Here is an 18,132-nt window from a genome sequence, read left to right as displayed (position 1 = left end):
TTTCATTTATTTATTTGAGGGAGAGAGAGGAAAAAGAGAGAGAGAGAGAGGGAGAGAGAGATTGGGAATATGAATGAGAATGAGTGCGCCAGGGCTCTTGCTGCTACAAATGAACTCCAGATGCATGTACCACTTTGTGAATTTGACTTTAAGTGGGTCCTGGGGAATCAAACTTGCACCTGCAGCCTTTGTAATCAAGACTTTTAGCCGCTGGGACATCTTCCCAGCCCTATTTGTACAGATTTTTAGAAGCTGTTGAGGCTATGGAAGGTTGCCATTATGGAGAATAAAGAGAAGGGAATAAGGAATAGAGAATGTGTGTGTGTGTGGGGGGGGGGGACAGGCTGGAGAGGGAAAGTAAATGAGTTGTGGATGGGCTGGAGCGATGACCTAGTGGTTAAGCTGCTTACCTGCAAAGCCGAAGGACCCAGGTTCAATTCCCCGTGACCCAAGTAAAGGGGACACACAAGGGGGCACATGTGTCTGGAGTTTCTTTACAGTGGCTAGAGGCCCTGGTGCGCCCATTCTTTCTCTCTCTCAAAAATAAAATCTTAAACACAAACAAACAACAACAAACAAAGGCATAGAGACACAGAGAAAGAGAGACAGACACAGGGAGAAGCGAGTGTGTGAGGATGAGGACGTGTATGCGAACGGAGACAGAGAGACAGACCTACACCGAAGCCAGCGAGGCGTGTGCGCGCGTGCGCGATCGTGAGCAGCCGGTCGCTCTGGGCCAGGCAGCTGGACTAATGGTCCATTTCCCCTGACTGGAGGCCTCCTCTGGGCCCCCAGCCCTGATGGGCCAGGTCACCCCCCTCCCCGACAGCAGGAGCCCCTGTCACTCCCCACTCTGCTTTCCTTGTATTGTGCACTGCCTGGTTCCTCGAGGAAATGGGGCGGCTGGTGGTGCGGGGGCGGCAGCCAGCAGCCCCACCCCCTTCCCCCCATTGTCATTCCTGGCTGCTCCCCTAGCCCCTGCTGCACACTCTAAAAATAGGCCCGTGGGCAGGGAGTCAGCTTTCACCCCCTTGCCCCTGCAGAGGTTGGGGTTGCCAGGACAGAGGTGCCCAGGCCACTGAGGAGGCCCCTCTGAGGTCCAGAGTCCAGAGCTATGTGACTTCGGGCTGCGGTTCCCCCGCTCTGGGCCTCGCATTCCTTAGGTGTTCGTGAGGTTGACACTCTTGATCGCTGCTGCTGCGGGTGAGCTGGGGCTGGCATCTGTGCTCGAGAGGGTGTGCCAGGCACCTCACGCTCACACCACGCGCGGAGGATGGGGCCGTGGAACCTCCAGCCCCTGACCCCTCCTCCATGGGAATCAGTGTGTGAGCTCACGTAGGTAAGCATGCTCGGCCTCTGACAAGCCCTCAATTCAATGTGGCTGAGCCAGGACTTGAACCAGCATCTCTTGCTCTGAGGGCTGGTTTTTTCCGCTTGTAAGGGGCTGCCTCCATCTGACGACTCCAAGGACTTCCTGGCTAGGATAACCCTGCCTCTTACTCCACAAACACACGATTCACTGGGAAGAAATATGCAATGAGTGTTGAGGTCCAAGCTGGGGACTGTATGGCTGTCTTCAGACACTGGCGTTGCCTTTGTCAAGAAGCTGTCATAGCGGGTGTCGGTCTGTTCACCTCTTTCTCTCTTCCTTTGCTCTTTTTATTTTTAATTATTTATTTGAGATCGACAGAGAAAGAGGGAGAGAGAGTGTGAATGGGTGTGCCAGGGCTTCCAGCCACTGCAAACGAACTCCAGACGCGTGCGCCCCCTTGTGCATCTAGCTAACGTGGGTCCTGGGGAATGGAGCCTCAAACTGAGGTCCTTAGGCTTCACAGGCAAGCACTTAACCACTAAGCCATCTCTTCAGCCCAGACTTCTGGAATTCTTTTATTTTATTTATTTGAGAGGGGGGGGGGGGGAATGGGTGCGCCAGGACCTCCAGCCACTGCAAACAAATTCTAGACACATGTGCCACCTTGTGCATCTGGCTTAACCTGGGTCCTGGGAAATCCAGCCTAGATCCTTAGGCTACACAGGCAAGCGCCTTAACAACTAAGCATCGCTCCAGCCCTCTTTTCTTTTGTAAATTATGGTTGTTTATAAATATGGATTTTTTTGAAGCAAAGTTGGAGTTTTTTTAAGAAAATGTATGTTATTGCTGAAGACCCCACATACTTGGGCTGCAAGGCCACTGAGAAATCCTGAACTGAGCTGATAACCTCCTCCATGTAGACCAGCTGACAGAAAGCTGAAAGAAGCCATTCTGCATGCAGTTCAATGGGACAGAGAGAAATCACCAGTGAAGATACTCAACAGTGGACACTGCAAGCCTTATATTTGGCCAGCCAGGCCAAATGAGCCAACGGGTGCAATAGAGGCACGTCTGTCATGGTGGAAATCAACTGCCCTCTAATTGGACTGGAGGCTTGCTCCATGGGAAGGAGTACATTCCTGATACTGAAAACCTACAACCGGGGTAGTCATGAGCTCTAGGGGTGTAATGTCTGCTGCTGTCTGGCTAAATGTATATACTATGCTCATCAAACTGCCCAGTAAGCACTTCTCCTAATGTTCATACCCTTATATTAATGCTATTCTCACTTTTGATAGAGAATCTTCTCTTTTCAGATGGCAATGACCTTGGGATGACTCAGAAGGTATCATGGTGCTGGAAAGAAGTGACAGGAGTGCTCAGCACTGCAATATCTCTATCACACCTTCCAAGGCTCAGGGTTCATTGCGGAAGAGGTGGTGGAAAGAATATAAGAGCCAAAGGAAGGGTAGGACTCCTTATAACGTGCTCCCTCCAGACACAAAATGCCCTGTCTATCCATGACCTCACAGTGCCTGACACTACCTACACAAGACCATCATAATAAGAGGAAAAGATCATGACATCAAAATAAAAGAGAGACTGATTAAGATGGGGAGGGGGTATGATGGAGAATGAAGTTTCACAGGGGAAAGTGGAGGGAGGGAGAGCATTATCATGGGATATTGTTTACAATCATGGAAGTTGTTAATAAAAAAAGTTGGCAAAAAAAGAAATTGTGGGCTGGAGAGATGGCTTAGCAGTTAAGCACTTGCCTATGAAGCCTAAGGATCCCGATTCAAGGCTCAATTCCCCAAGACCCACATAAGCCAGATGCACAAGGGGGTACATGTGTCTGGAGTTTGTTTGCAGTGGCTGGAGGCCCTGGCGCACCCATTCTCTCTATCTATCTGCCTCTTTCTCTCTCTGTCTGTTTCTCTCAAATAAATAAATAAAAATAAATTAAAAAAAGAAATTGTATGTTGTCCAAAATAAAAAAATATATATATAGCTGGGAGCTGGGTGTGGTGGTGCACACCTTTAAGCCCAGCACTCAGGAAGCAGAGGTAGGAGGATTGCTGTGAGTTCGAGGCCATCCTGAGACTACATAGTGAATTCCAGGTCAGCCTGGACCAGAGTGAGACCCTATCTCGAAAAACCAAAAACCAAAACAAATAAACAAGATAAAAAAATACAAATATTGAGCCAGGTGTGGTGGTGTACACCTCTAATCCTAGCACATGGAGGCAGAGGTATGAGGATTTGTCTGAGTTCGAGGCCACCCTGAGACCACATAGTGAATTCCATGTCAGCCTGGGCTGGAGGGATACTCTACTTCAAAAAAACCAAAAGGAAAAAAAAAAAGGTGTTAATTTTTGGCATGTTATGTCTGTGTGGTGTGTGTGTGCGCGTGTGCCAGTGGAGGGCCGCAGGTGGGTGCCATCCTCAGTCGCTTTCCTCCTTATTTGTTAGGCAGGGTCTGTCACTGACCCAGGACTCACAAATTAGAGACCTAAAGCTGTCTACTACACTTAGGAGAAAGACAGTATACACCCAAGGCATGAAGGGTTTTCAAGAACCTTGCAAGCAAACTTGGTTTTAAAATCATTTTTTAAAAAATGGTTTTGTAGCTGGGCTTGGTGGCGCACGCCTCAACTCAGGAGGCAGAGGTAGGAGGATCGCTGTGAGTTCAAGGCCAACCTGAGACTACATAATTAATTCCAGGTAAGCCTGAACTAGAGTGAAACCCTACTTCAAAAACAGGTCTCATTTATTTTATTTATTTAAATTATTTATTTATTTATTTTTTAATTTTTTAATTTTTTTAAAATTTATTTGAGAGCGACAGACACAGAGAGAAAGACAGATAGAAGGAGAGAGAGAGAATGGGCGCGCCAGGGCTTCCAGCCTCTGCAAACGAACTCCAGATGCGTGCGCCCCCTGCATCTGGCTAACGTGGGACCTGGGGAACCGAGCCTCGAACCGGGGTCCTTAGGCTTCACAGGCAAGCGCTTAACCGCTAAGCCATCTCTCCAGCCCTTATTTATTTATTTTTGAGGTAGGGTCTCACTCTAGCCCAGGCTGACCTAAAATTCACTCTCTAGCCTCAGGGTGGCCTTGAACTCAAGGCGATCCTCCTACCTCTGCCTCCCAAGTGCTGGGATTAAAGGTGTGCACCACCATACCTGGCTCTGTTTTATTTATTTTTGAGACAGGATCTCACTATGTGGACCAGGTTGGCCTCAGACTTTTGGCCAACCTCTTGTCTTTGATTCTTGAGTCCTGTGAATATAGGCATGAGCCACCACACCTAGTTCAGATTTTTAAAAATTTGTTTATGACAACATCACTATGTAGCCAAGAATGGCCCAAATTCATGCTAATCTCTCTGGCTCAACACCCTAAGTATTGGAATTAAAGTATGAACCACGATGTCCAGTAGAACATTATTTTCTTTCCTTCCTTCCTCCTTTCTTCCCTTCCTTTTTGAGGCAGGAGCTCAGTCTAGCCCAGGCTGACATGGAATTCACTCAGTAGCTCAGGCCCTTGAGTGTTAGGATTAAAGGCATGAGATTCCATGTCTGGCTTGACATGAATTCTTTTATGTCAAAAACAATGAGTAAACAGAAATAAAGTCGTCTGCTTTGTCTTTTGTACCATGGACTTTTGGGCATGGGGTGAAGGGGGTGAAATATAATATAATATAATATAATATAATATAATATAATATAATATAATATAATATAATTAATTTTTGAGGTAGGGTCTCACTCTAGCAGGCGGACCTGGAATTCACTATGTACTCTCAGGCTGGCCTTGAACTCATGATGATCCTCGTACCTCTGCCTCCCAAGTGCTGGAATTAAAGATGTATGCCAACACACCTGGTGGGTAATGTTTTTATATTTTATTTTGTTATTTGTTTCTTTGAGAGCGAGAAAGAGACAGATCGAGAAAGAGAATGGGTGCACCAGGACCTTCAGCCTCTATAAAAGAACTCCAGTTGCATGTGCCACCATGTGCATCTGGCTTTACTTGGGTACTAGGGAATCAAAACTGGGTCCTTTGGCTTTGCAGGTAAGTGCCTTAACCACTAAGCCATCTCTCCAGACCTGATAATGTTTTTTAAATGCATCAGGTACATAAAATTACAAAGGAAAGCAATTATACTGAAAGGCTATTACTATATTTATTATTTAGAAGATATTGATGTGTAGCTCAGGCTATTGTCCAATTTTCTATGTAGTCCAGGCTGGACTTGAATTCATTATCCTCCTGCCTCAGTCTCCTGAGTTCAGAGATAGCAGACCTGAGCACCATGCCATCTCATTATATTATTATTTTTAATTTTCTAAAACTATTTTATTTATTTGCAAGGGGGGGGGGGAGAGAATGGGCACAGCAGGGCCTCTTGCCACTGCAAATAAACTCCAGATTCATGCCCCAGTTTGTGCATCTGGCTTTATATATGTGGATACTGGGGAAACAAACCCAGTCATTAGTTTTTGCAGGCATATGCCTTAACTCCTGAGCTATCTCTCCAGCCCATGATATTATTATTTAAATTTTGCAAAAAAATTATTTCTTTGAGAAAGAGAAAGAGGCAGACAAATAGAATAAGTATGGGTGTGTTAGGGTGTCCTGCTACTGCAAACAAACTCCAGATGCATATACCACTTTGTGCATCTGTGTTTACATGGGTACTGGGGAATCAAACCCGAGTCCTTAGGCAAGTGCCTTAATCACTGAGCAATCTCTCTAGCCCAGCTCTTATTTTTTTTTTAAATTTTCATGTATTTATTTATTTGAGAGCGACAGACACAGAGAGAAAAACAGATAGAGGGAGAGAGAGAGGATGGGCGCGCCAGGGCTTCCAGCCACTGCAAACGAACTCCAGACGCATGCGCCCCCTTGTGCATCTGGCTAACGTGGGACCTGGGGAACCGAGCCTCGAACCGGGGTCCTTAGGCTTCACAGGCAAGCGCTTAACCGCTAAGCCATCTCTCCAGCCCCCAGCTCTTTTTTTTTTTTTTTTTTTTGAGGAAGGGATTTATTGAAGCTTACAGATCCAGGGGAAGTTACATAATGGCAGAAGAAGCTGGCCTGTTTTCACAGGACCAAACAGACCTAGGCTGGGGTTCAAGCTTATAAGGAGGATCTTAAGAAAAACAGACTGTACCAGGTGCAGTAGATAAGGAACTTGTAACCAGCTCTTATTTTTAACATATGTTTTTTATTTATGAGAGCGAGAGAGACTGGGTACTTCAGAGCCCCTCTTGCCACTGACTGCAGGCCATTCCAGATGCATGTGCCACTTTGTACATCTGACTTTATGTGAGTACTCGGTAATTGAGCCCTGGGTTAGCAGGCTTTGCAAACAAGTGTGCGTAACTGCTGAGCCAACTCCCCAGCTCTTATGAAATTATTTTTATTTCTTTTGGTTTTTATTTAGATTTTCAAATTTTTATTTTTATTTATTTATTTGAAAGAGAGAGAGGAAGAGGGATTGAGAGAGAGAGAATGGACATGCTAGGACCTTCAGCTGCTGAAAACAAATTCCAGACATGTGCACCACTTTGTGCATCTGGCTTATGTGGGTCTTGAGGAGTTGAACCTAGGTCTTTTGGCTTTGCAGGCAATGCCTTAACCACTAAGCCATCTCTCTAGACCTTTTTTGTTTTTTTGAGGTTGGGTCTTGCTCTAGCCCAGGCTGATCTGGAATTTAGTATGTAGTCTCAGGGTGGCCTCGAACTCACAGTGATCCTCCTACCTCTGCCTCCTGAGTGCCGGGATTAAAGGCATGCACCACTAGGCCTGGCTCTATATTTTGTAAATTTTATTTATTTATTATTTATTTATGAAAGAGAGAGAGGGAGAGAGAAAGAGGCAGATAGAGAATATGGGCGCTCAAGGGCCTTTAGCCACTGCTGACAAACTCCAGATCCATGTGCTACCATGCACATCTGGCTTACATGGGTCCTGGGAAACCAAACTTGGGTCCTTAGGCTTTGTAGGTAAGCGCCTTAATCACTGCTGGCTCTATTTTTTAAAAACATTTTATTTTTATTTATTTATTTGAGAGAGAGAGATACATAAATAGGCAGGGAGAGAGAGAGAGAGAGAGAGAGAGAATGGGTGCTCCAGGACCTCCAGCCACTGCAAATGATCTCCAGATGCATGTGTCCCCTTGTGCATCTGGCTTACGTGGGTCCTGGGGAGTTGGACCTGGGTCCTTTGGCTTTGTAGGCAAGTGCCTTAACTGCTAAGCCATCTCTCCAGCCCCCCACCCTGGTTCTATTTTTATTTATTATTTTTTAAGATATATTTTATTTATTTATTTGAGAGAGAGAGAGAGAGAAAGACAGAGAGAGAAACAGAGAGAATAGGTCCACTAGGGCCTCCAGCCAGTGCAAATGAACTTCAGACACCTGTGCCCCCTTGAGCATCTGGCTTGCATGGGACCTGGAGAATTGAATTGGGGTCCTTTGGCTTTGCAGGCAAATGCCTTAACCACTAAGCCATCTCTCCAGCTCTTTATTTGCTAATTTTTATTCATTTACTTGTTTATTTTGGTGTTGGGGATAGGCCCAGGGCCTCATGCTTTTACTGCTGTGATAGTAACAAGAGTTCATGATAGTGATCGATGGTCTTTGATATGCACACGAAACATCAAATGGGAACCAGGGTTCAGCAAGTGTCATCAACACATGGCTTCTGCCACCTCTGTGATATGACACAGAAGTATCATCCCTTCTGTCGGACAGTCTATTCACTTTACCAAGTCTCAAGTCCACACTCATCTCAAAGGAGCAGCTACAACATAAAGTTGTTCCAAGTTCATACTTCCAAAGTTATTGCCAAGGTCCCTGAGTTCAGAACCCTAGATTCCTGCTGAAATGTGTGACTATCATTCATGTTATCCAACTAGTTTCTTTTTACTTACTTACTTATTTCTTTAAGAGAGAGAGAGATGGGCTGGAGAGATGGCTTAGCGGTTAAGCGCTTGCCTGTGAAGCCTAAGGACCCTGGTTCAAGGCTCGGTTCCCCAGGTCCCACGTTAGCCAGATGCACAAGGGTGCGCACGCGTCTGGAGTTCATTTGCAGAGGCTGGAAGCCCTGGCGCGCCCATTCTCTCTCTCTCCCTCTATCTGTCTTTCTCTCTGTGTCTGTCGCTCTCAAATAAATAAAAATAAAAAAAATTAAAAAAGAGAGAGAGAGAGAAAGAGCCGGGGGGGGGGGGAGGGGTGGGAATGGGCAAGCCAGGACCTCCTGATGCTCGCTGCAAATGTACTCCAGACACATGCACCACCTTGTGCATCTGGCTTACATCAGTCCTGGAGAACTGATCCTGGGTCCTTGAGCTTTGCAGGCAAGCGCCTTAACTCTTAAGCCATCCCTCCAGCCTCCAACTAGTTTCTTGTTGGAAAGTGACCTGTGCATTTCTCCAAGCCCCGTCATGACAGAGGGGGAAACCCAACCCCAAATGGAGAAAGGGCCTGGATCCTTCTGCCCTAGAAGTGGCAGAGCCCAGTGCCCTGACTCCTGGCTTGGTTTTTCCCCACATCTCCCCAGTGAGCTGGTTGCAGAGAGCCCTGCCAACCAGGAGCAGGCTGGCAGCTGGTGCTCTGTCCCTGGTGTGACCTGCCCCGCCTGCGCCCTGCCTGACCAGCCCTGGCCAGCACAGCTGTGGATGTGACCGGAGGCTTGGCTCTGATTCACAGAGGCACATTCCTGGCTCAGCCACTGTTTTGGTTTTTTTTTTCCTTGTGTGTGTGTGTGTGACTTTTTCTCCCACACCCCTCCCACCTCTTTTCCTCAAAAATGCTGTGTCTTTCCCTAGAGGGTCCTTCTGGGCGGTGCCTCCAGGAGGGAAATGTGGCCTGGATTTCCTGGAACATACGGAGCAGGAGTCCCAGTCTTGGGAGGAGGCACGATGCTGGCAGCCAGGCCACCCCCACCCCACCCAGCATGACTGGGTCTCCGTGCAGAAAAGGGGGAGAACTGGAGTCTCAGTGTTCCTTGGAGGCCAGGGCGCTAGGCTGTCTGAGCACAGGCATCTCTGTCTGAGGGGGGACAATAAGTCTCCCCCTTCCTGCCTTCCAGGGGAGGCCACCTTCTCTCTGAGCCTTTGTGAAAGTTGAGAACTGTGATGAGGTTTTGCAAGGCTAGGGTCAACCCAGTGAGGTGTGCCACCTTCCCAATCCAGAGGAGGCCTCCTTCTATGGGACAAATGTAGCCAACCTTGCACTTCTAGTGGCTTCCAGACATGAGACAAATGCAAGCCTGCCATTTAGCCAAGGCAGAACTCAGCATTGCAAATAAGATAAGGCAAGTGTGGACCAGGGTGCTGGGGAGGCCTCTGCTGGGGACAGCGTGGGTAGCCAGGGAGCTGAGGTCCACAGGCTCTGAGTGGGGGAGGGGAGGAGGGATGCTGGAAGAACAGGCCTGTGTGGAATGTGGAGCCCAGCAGAGGGAGGTCAGGGGACTTCGGGGCCAGACAAGGACTTTGGCTTCATTCAGGGCTCTGGGTCTGAAGTAACTAAGTATCCAGAACGATCTGAAGCTGGGCGTGGTGGGGCACGCCTTTAATCCCAGCACATGGGAGGCAGAGGTTGGAGGATCGCCCGTCAGTTCGAGGCCACCCTGAGAGCTAGAGTGAGACCCTGCCGCGAAAAACCAAAAATTAATTAATTAAAAAATTTAAAAGTGATCTGAATTGGGAAGAGGATACTGCAGGAGGTGGATACAGTACACGGAGCAGGGGCCTGGCCTGGGACGTGACTGCAGCTCCTCCTGGCAGAGAAGTGTGGACCTGCAAGCAACTGAGAGACGGACACTGAGTTGGAGCTGAGCCACGCTTTAAGAACCCCAGGGGGAGAAGAGCTACCTGCTCAGGTGTACCTGGAAGTAGAGCCAGAGCCTGGATTTGAGTCTAGGGTTGGAGGACACGTGGGGTCATGACCTGGGTTGGGGATATCTGAGTTTTCTCTGGGAACCCTTTTGGGCATATAACTCCATTTAGGGGATCTCCCGAGGTGAGGCACAAATGCCTGGAGGGACGTCTCCAGAGATGACTAAGGACCATGCAGCCATGCTCCCCCACCCCAACCTTCCTCCTCTGCCTCAGCTTCCTTGCAGCAAGTCTTACACCTGCCAGGCACAGGGAAGTCTGTCAGGCACAATGAACCCCAGGAGGAGCGGGCATCTGCTCAGGCACGGGGATTCCAGGCAGTGGCTAAAGGCTGATGTGGTCACACCACCCCACTGCAACCTTCACTCAGATAAAGAGCGACCCCGAGTCATGGAGGGGAGAGGGAGAGAAGGTCTGGTTCTGTGTACCTCAGAAACCTCAACCTCCATCGCCTCCTGGCTGGCTCTCCTGGGTGGACAGGCCTCTTGTATCACCCTCATGAGTGAATGCCCGCTTTGCTGTGGACTCTGAGCCTCTGCACCGCTCCACTCTCCCTTCCCCTCTGGTCCAGGAAACTCACGCACCCACACCTGCACCCGCACCCACACTGCTCAGCCCAGCTTCACTCCCTTGAGACAGGAGGTCTGTCCCCAGGGGTGCATGAGCAGCCTGTCCTCTCCACTGTGCCTGTCGCTGTTTCTTCTCCTGGTACCATCTGTCACCGGGGGCATTTGGCAAGCTTCCCTGACCTGGCTGCCAACTTCCCATTAGAACTGGGTGTCCAGTGAGGTTGGGGGACATTCTCTCGTCACAGCTGTATCACCAGCACCCAGCACAGAGGCCATACATAGCAGATGCTCAATAAATGCTTGGGGGGGGGGCTGGAGAGATGGCTTAGAGGCTAAGGTGCTTGCCTGTGAAGCCTAAGGACCGGGGTTCGATTCTCCAGTTCCCACATAAGCCAGATGCACAAGGTGGCACATGTGTCTGGAGTTGGTTTGAAGTGGCTAGAAGCTCTGGTGTATCCATTCTCTCTCTCCCTCTTTCTCTGTCTCAAATAAAAAAAAAAAATGCTTGTTGAATGAAGGGAGGGATGGAATCCTCTTGACACTCGGGAGGCATCTCAATATATATCCCAGGATCCTTCTGCCTTTCCCTCCCAAGTGTTGCAATTAAGGTATGTACTGCCACATGAGGCCCTGTGAACCCTCTCTCCTCCCACTTCTACAGACTAGGAACCAAAGGCACCAAGAGGTAGGCACGGGTTAGCGTACCCCAAGGTCATGTAGCAAAACAGCCAGAATTGGATTATTGCTTCAGGATATCTCCTTGCAGGCTAAGCCCAGAAGTGGGTAGATGGGGTGATCCAGGGAGGAGCTAAGACCATCTGGACAGAGAAGGGGTGTGAGGGGCCCCACCCATCCTTGTTTTCTCCACGATGGCAGTTTGTGGCTGTTTTCCTCAAGGGTGACTCAGGTGACCTTCAGGTTGAGGCCTGCCAGGTCCCAGGGGCTGGCTGGGTGGAGGGCCTGGGCTGGCCGGCTGCTTCTCTTGCCCCTTTGCCCGCGTGCTGGCTTCTCGAGCAGATTACAACTTCCCTTGCTCTGTGGTCTTACGCAAGGCCACCTCCGGCCCGCCATTGTCTCATTGTTTGTGGAGGGAAGCTCCAGGAGGAAATTAACCTGCTACTCACCCCAAGCTGGGAGTTTCAGCTCTAGTCCCCACTGGGAATGCCTGGGCCGGGACAATACCACAGCAGTCTGGAAGGAGAGCCCACAGGCAGGCAGGAATGCCAGCAGAGGTGGCATCACGTGGGGCTTGCCATGAGCCGGGCTGTGCTCCAGGGAACTGGACCTGCAGAAGCAAGACAAGGGTCTCAGCCTGTGCAGGAGCCTCAAGTCAGAAGCCTCAGGCGAGGCTGGAGAGATAGCTTGGCAGTTAAAGTGCTTGCCTGCAAAGCCTAAGGACTGAGGTTCAATTCCCCAGTCCCCATGTAAACTAGATACACAAGGTGGTGCATGCACCCCATTCTCTCTGTCTCTCTTTCTCTCAAATAAATAAAAATAAAATATTTTTAAAAAGCCTTGGGGGCTAGGCAAGTGACAGAAATCTGAAGGTCTCTGAGCAGTGGGACATAGTGGGGAATATGGCCAAATGAAATTGCATGTGCCTTACAGAGATCTGTAGATGCAAATTTTATTTTTAAAAATATTTTATTTTTATTTATTTGAGGGAGAGAGGAAATGGGTGCACCAGGGGCTCTAACCACTGCAAACGAACTCCAGATGCATGCGCCACCATTTGCATCCAGCTTATGTGGGTACTGGGGAATAGAACCTGGGTCCTTAGGCTTCACAGGCAAGTACCTTAACTGTTAAGCCATCTCTCTAGCCTACAAATTTTATTTTGACAAGGTACTATTCAAATAAAATGACTTTCTGTCTAATGGACTCCCCAGTCTAGATCTTTGGAAAGGAATTCCTGTTCTGGGCTGAAACTGGACCATTAGTTGGTGGTCTCTCACTCCTTTTCCCCTGGGTGCACCCCCTGATTTTTTTTTTTTTCTGAGACAGGGTCTCATGTAGCCCAGGTTGGCTTCCAACTCCCTATGTGGTCATGGATGACCTTGAACTTCTGATCCTTTTTCCTCCATCATCTGAGTGCTGGGATTACAGGCATGTGTTACCACACTCAGTTTATGGGGTGCTGCAGATGAAACCCAGGGTTTTGTGCATGCTAAGTAAGAGCTCTACCAACTGAGTTCCATTTCTAGCCCTTTTCCTTTTGTCTTCCTTGAGCTTTGAACGCTATGCTACTAAGAATGACATTGACTTCCTGATCCTCCTGCCTCTTCCTCCCAAGTGCTGGGATTACAGGCATGCACGAATAAGCCCAGCCCCTCTATCTGACTTTAAGTATAGCTGTGTGTGCTCTTCCAGCTCAGTCGCCTGACCTTTCAGGCGGAATCTTCCTTCACTGGAAAAGCTGCAGCTCAGAGCCTGAGAAGTCCCCAGGAGAAGTCCTCAACAGGTGGCATATGGGAGTTGGTGGCGGAATGCTCCAGCTTATTTTTTTTTTTTTTTTTTTTAGGCAAGCCCAACAGACTGCCTTTCATAAAAAAAGAGAGTGGGAGAGAGAGAGACAAAGCGAATCAGCACTCTGGGCCTATAGCCACTGCAATAAAACTCCAGACTCATGCGCCCCCTTGTGTGCACATGCAACTTTGTGCACTTGCGTCACTGTGCATCTGACTCACATGGGACCTGGAGAGTCGAACATGAGTCCTTAGGCTTCTCAGGCAAGCCATCTCTCCAGCTCTTCTCCAGCCTTTCATCCATTGGACATGTACTCTCTATCTCACACCCAAAACATATCAGTGAGACTGGGATACTGGTTGTCGACATTGGAAATTGACACAATACCTCACCTTTTCTTACCTTTTCTCTGCCCCCTCTCTCTTCTTTCTAGCCTCTGCTGCCCTTTTTGCCAGCTAAAATTTGACATGGTGACAGAAGCTGCCACCTTAGATGACAAGATGGGAAACCTTGCTTGTTAAGGACGTCAGAGCAATGGAGTAGAAGGAACCAGGCTTTGATGCAGGGAAGGCATACCAGCTCCTCTGCTAACTTCCTACTGGCTAGAGAGAAGGTAGCAGCAGCTGGACAAAGGGTCATGTGCAGGACACATGGACACTGGTGTGGCCCAGAGAAAACAGGTCTTGAAGGCATCAAACTGCAAGACCCAGGGCCTTGTTCCTGGGCAGAATCGCATGCCAGAGTGGTAGAAAGACACCCTGGACCAAGATATGTTCTATACATATGAAGTCTTGGGGATGGATGTGACTCAAAGAGGAAAAGGTGAAAGAATTCATGCAGGATTTGCCACTTTAAATTTATCCCCCCCCCGGGTGGAAATGGAGTTTAAAATTTTTATTTATTTATTTTATTTTATTTTTTATCTTAGAGAGAGCAAGGTGGGGACGTGGGGAGAGAGAACTGGTGTACCAGGGCCTCAGCCATTGCAATGAAAGTCCAGATGCTTGCATTATCTAGTGGGCATGTGCGACCTTGCACTTGCCTCACTTTTGTGCGTCTGGCTTACGTGGGATCTAGAGAGTCGAACATGGGTCCTTAGGCTTCACAGGGAAGCGCCTCAACTGCTAAGCCATCTCTTTAGCCCAGGAAGTGTTGTTTTTTTTTTTTTTATATTGCGTGTGGGCTGAACTTTCTACCAGCTTAGTATTTTGGGGAGTGTGTACGTGTGTATATCAGTGTTTGCATGCGTGTGGGTGCACTTGTGTGCAGGCACATGTACACATGTGCACATGTCTATGGGGATCAGAAGCTGACTTCAGGCATCTTTAGTTGCTTTCCATCTTATTATTTGAGACAGTCTTTCAGTGAACCTAGAGCTCACTGATTTGGTTAGACTAGCTAGCCACAGATTCCTTGTCTCCATCTCTCTGATGGTGGAATTATAGGCATCTGCTACCATGCCTGGCATTTTTACTTGGGTACTGGGGTTACCAACTCAGGTTCTCATGCTTGTACTTTACCCACTGAGCCACTGCTGATGAACTCCTGATGCATGTGCCACTTTGCATTTGGCTTTATGTGGATACTGGGAAATTCAGCCCCAGTCATTAGGCTTTGCTGAACCATCTCCCCAGCCCATCAACCATTTTTTTTTTTCAAGGTAGGGTCTCACTCTAGCCCAGTCTGACCTGGAATTCACTGTGTAGTCTCAGGGTGGCTTTGAACTTATGGTGATCCTCCTACATGTGCCACCATGTCCAGCCCCACCAATCAATTTTTGCTGGGTGTCTATGTCCAGGCTGGGGGTCCAGCCCAGTTGCCAACTTACTTAGTGTCTATGAGCATGTCATTGCTCTATATATTTATTTATTTTCCTCTCAAGGTAGGGTCTCACTTTAGCCTGGGCTGACCTGGAATTCACTCTGTAGTGTCAGGCTGGCCTTGAACTCACGATGATCCTCCTACCTCTGCCTACCAAAGGTGTGCGCCACCATGCCCGGCATCACTGTTCTTTTCTTTGCCCTGTAATCTTACAGAACGAGAATGACTGAGCTCTAGGGTGTTCAAGGCAGCTGTTTGTGAATTAATTAATTCTTCTCCATGCTGGGCAGTGTGTGGGTGTGGGTATATGAGTGTGATAGACTGTCCCTAGTCTACTCCAGTGTAGACCAGACCAATCACAAGAGCATACACATGTACACACACTTACCTCAACCAACAAAGGTGACTCACCAAACATCGTGGCAGTGGACAGGAAATACCGCATGGAGGTTGAAGACGCAGGTTTTCCAACTGAACAGACGGGTTTCCACGCCATCCTCACCACTCACTAGCTGGTGGACTGGGGAAAGTCACTTATTTCCTTTCCTTCCTTCTTTAGTGTGTGGGTTGTGCATATTTAAGTATGTATAAATGTGTATTTGTATGTGAGCTCACACGTGTGTGCAGGTGCATATGCACATGTCTACATGTGTGTGCAGAGGCCACAGGTTGATGTAGGTGTCTTTCTCAGTCACTCTCCACCTTATTTACTGGGGCAGGGTCTCTCACTAAAACCAGAGCTCACCAATTTCCCCATGGCTCCTCCTGGCTTCATCTACCTAGTACTAGGATTACAGGCATGCAACAGCATACCAGGTGTTGACATGCACGCTGGGGATCTGAACCCATGCCCTCATGCTTGAGTTAAACACTTAACTGACTGAGCCCTTGCCTCAGCCCAAGCCACCCTGCTTTTTTATTTTAGGGAGAGTGAGCAAGTGAGAGAGAGAGAGAGAGAGAGAGAGAGAGAGAGAGAGAGAGAAAGAGAGAGGGAGGGGGAGCTGGTATACCAGGGGCCTCAGCCACTGAAATCAAACTTCAGATACTTGTGCCACCTAGTGGGAATGTGCGACCTTGCACTTGCCTCAAATTTGTGCATCTGGCTTATGTGGGATCTTGAGAGTCAAACATGGGTCCTTAGGCTGCACAGGCAAGGGCCTTAACTGCTAAGCCATCTCTCCAGCCCTATTTCTTTCTTTCTTTCTTTTCTTTTCTTTTCTTTCTTTTTTTTTTTTTTGCTTTATCGAGGTAGGGTCTCACTCTACTCCAGGTGGACCAGGAATTCACTATGCAGTCTAAGGGTGGCCTTGAATGTTTGTTTATTTAAAAAAATATTTATTTGAAAAGGGAGAGAGAGAGAAAAAAATGTGTGTGTATGGGTGCACCCAAGCCTCTTGCTGCTGCAAAGGAACTCCAGATGCATGCACCTTTGTGCATTTGGCTTTATGTGGCTATTAGGGAATCAAACCAGGGCTATCAGGCTTTGCAAGCAAGTGCCTTTGACCACTAAACCATCTCTCCAGCTAAAGCCACCCTATGTCTGACTGTCTAGGGCTCTTGTTGGAAATAATATGGAGTAATTTATGTAGACCACCATGCTCATTGCCAAGCCCATGATGGGTTTCAACAAGTGGCACATGTTTGGGTGAGGACTAAGTCATGGTAAGCATCAAATGAAACGTGGAGAGGGGCAGGGCTAGGAGGTCTCTAGGGTGGGACGGAAAGGGCCCTGGCAGCTGGGGCACACAGAAGAGGCAAACTGTGAATACAACAGGGATATGAGGGAGGACTAACCTGGAGAAGAGGGAGCACCACCATGAGCATGAGAAAACACACACCAGGCAAGGTGGAGCCAAGCTTGAGAAGACCACTTCTTCCAGAGCCATAGTTTCTGCTCACACAGTGGGCACACAGTGCCTGGCTTGCTGTGCTCTTGCCATGATGGAAGCGAGGTCTCTGAAGGGTGCCTGGCTCATGGACGCTCACCAAACAGCAGCTTCATTTTTTTTTTTTTTTTTTTGAGGTAGGGTTTCACTCTAGCCCAGGCTGATGTGGAATTCACTATGTAGTCTCAGGGTGGCCTGGAACTCACGGCAATCCTCCTACTTCTTCCTCCCAAGTTCTGGGATTAAAAGTGTGTGCCACCATGCCCGGTATGTATTTTTTTTATTTTTTTATTTTATTATTTTTTTTTTGCCAAGAGTGAGTTCTTCCAAAGTGTCAGGGCTAGAAGGAAACGTCAAGACTTTCTGTGGCACTTCGCACATGTGTTCATTCAGTGCTCACGCAGCATCCATTGAGTTACTGCGGTCACTCACCCCTGTTCATCCCTTGATTCAAATCCCAACAATTCTCTGAGAAGTGACAGAGGAGTGCTCAGCACTGCAATATCTCTATCACACCTTCCAAAGCTCAGGGTCCATTGCAGAAGAGGTGGTGGAAAGAATGTAAGAGCCAAAGGAAGGGTAGGACTCCTTACAACGTGCTCCCTCCAGACATAAAATGGCCTGCATATCCATGACCTCACAGTGCCTGTTACTGCCTACACAAGACTATGATAATAGGAGGAAAAGATGATGACATCAAAATAAAAGAGAGCCGGGTGTGGTGGCGCACGCCTTTAATCCCAGCACTCGGGAGGCAGAGGTAGGAGGATCACTGTGAGCTCGAGGCCACCCTGAGACTTCATAGTGAATTCCAGGTCAGCCTGAGCTAGAGTGAGACCCTACCTTGAAAAATATACCGAAAAAAAACCCCCAAAAATAAAAATAAAAAAATAAAAGACAGACTGATTGAGAGGGGGAGGGGATATGATGGAGAGTGGAGTTTCAAAGGGGAAAGCGGGGGGAGGGAGGGCATTACCATGGGATATTGTTTATAATCATGGAAATTAATTTTTAAAATCCCAGCGATTTATCCATCACCTATTCATCAGCCAGAGGCTCTTTCACCCCTCACTTACAGTCTATCCCTGATGCCCGCCTCACCAGCCCACCATCTATCTACTAGCCATCCTCGTCAGTGTGCCTCTCATCCATTCGCCCATTCAGCCA

This window comes from Jaculus jaculus, chromosome 8 (genome assembly GCF_020740685.1).
Source record: "Jaculus jaculus isolate mJacJac1 chromosome 8, mJacJac1.mat.Y.cur, whole genome shotgun sequence".
NCBI classification, from domain to species: domain Eukaryota; kingdom Metazoa; phylum Chordata; class Mammalia; order Rodentia; family Dipodidae; genus Jaculus; species Jaculus jaculus.
The sequence above is the reverse complement of the archived record's forward strand: the minus strand, read 5'-3'. Positions refer to the sequence as shown.